This window comes from Mastomys coucha, unplaced genomic scaffold (genome assembly GCF_008632895.1).
Source record: "Mastomys coucha isolate ucsf_1 unplaced genomic scaffold, UCSF_Mcou_1 pScaffold19, whole genome shotgun sequence".
Classification (NCBI taxonomy): domain Eukaryota; kingdom Metazoa; phylum Chordata; class Mammalia; order Rodentia; family Muridae; genus Mastomys; species Mastomys coucha.
The window spans coordinates 10553637-10555211 of NW_022196901.1; the positions used below are offsets into that span (position 1 = coordinate 10553637).

The following is a 1575-nucleotide window of genomic DNA, read 5'->3' on the forward strand; positions in this document are numbered from 1 at the left end:
CCCTTCCTTCCCTGCCATATGTTCTCTAGTTATCTCCCAAGAAATTTGTTTCTTCACAGCTTGTACAGGATCTTACACCAGAACCTCTGCTTTTTCTTAAACATATATTTTATACTATAGATCATTCTATCTCTACCTTATTCTTATTTAGGCTTAAATGACATCTCCTCAATCAAACTTTCTTAGCATTGTAGAAAGTATATCTTTTATTATTTGGATGTCTGATTGTGATTCTATTTATTGCAGTATATTTTTGCTCTGATGAAGGGTGAGTGCTAGTTATCTGTGTATAATGATTTAGTATAATTAGGAATTATACTAGCTTAGAAAACTGGCAGGAGTGCATTCCTTCTAGGGTATGTGACCTCTTTATCCTCCCCAGTTAAAGTCTCACCAATTTCATAACACCTGTATCTGACTATGCCCCATCTCTGGTGTTTCTTCTTTCCCCCCTCCCCTCTGAGGTCCCTTTCTAGTTGGTAGGTTGACAGTATGAGGCATAAACTCCTTCCTAATGAGTGGGTCTTAAGTACAGTTAAACATCTATTGGTTACCTTCAAGATAAAAGTACCATGATTTCACCAATGGTGATATCTTATTGTTTCAGACCTTGTTGTGGACTTCAGGCTTTACACCTAGATAGGATTGCTCCTCTCCCTTAACAGCTTACATAGCAGTGATCACATGAAAGCTAGTACTCTAGGAAGAAGCTTACAGGTCACTTATGCCTCATATCTTTCAAGTCCTGTGTCTGGATTGTGGTGTTTCCAGCTGTAAGCTCCTGCCTTCAAGCTCTGGAATACAACCAAGGGCAAAGGTGATAAAACACAGCCATGAGTGTACTCAGGCTACAGAAGAAACTTGCCTCTAGTGTCCTCTGCTGTGGTAAAAAGAAGGTCTGGTTGGACCCCAATGAGACCAATGAAATTGCCAATGCCAATTCCTGTCAGCAGATCAGGAAGCTGACCTAACCAAAGATGGGCTGATCATCCGGAAGCCTGTGACTGTCCATTCCTGGGCTCACTGCCAGAAAACACCTTGGTATGATGGAAAGGCCAGCATATAAGCATAGGGAAGAGGAAGGGTTCTGCCAATGCTCAGATGCCTGAGAAGGTGACTTGGATGAGAAGGATGAGGATCCTGGGACAACTTCACAGGAAATACAGGGAATCTAAGAAGATTGACTATCATGTATATCACAGCTTGTACCTGAAGGTTAAAGGGAATGTATTCAAAAACAAGTGGATTCTCATGGAGCACATCCACTTGTCTGCTGAAGGCAGACAAGGCCCACAAGTAGCTACTGGCTGACCATATTAAGGTTTGCAGGTCTAAGACCAAGGAAGCATGAAAGTGCAGAGAGGAGTGCCTTCAGGTCAAGAAGGAAGAGATCATCAAGATTCTGTCCAAGGAGGAAGAGACCAAGAAATAAAGCATCTCTTATGTTTGTACATAGTGGCCAGGCTGTGGCCTCACATGGGTCAGTCATTAAAATAAAACAAGCCTTTGCCCATTGCCCTCTTAAAGAGAAAGAAAGAGGTGGGGAAAGGGGAGGGAGGAGAGAGAGAGAGAGAG

The 1575-nt window shown here is 42.5% G+C and overlaps 1 pseudogene; it reads left to right on the plus strand.

The window, feature by feature from the left end:
- The first annotated feature begins 833 nt into the window (after positions 1 to 833).
- LOC116097402 lies at positions 834 to 1432 on the plus strand (annotated as a pseudogene).
- The last annotated feature ends 143 nt before the right edge of the window (positions 1433 to 1575 follow it).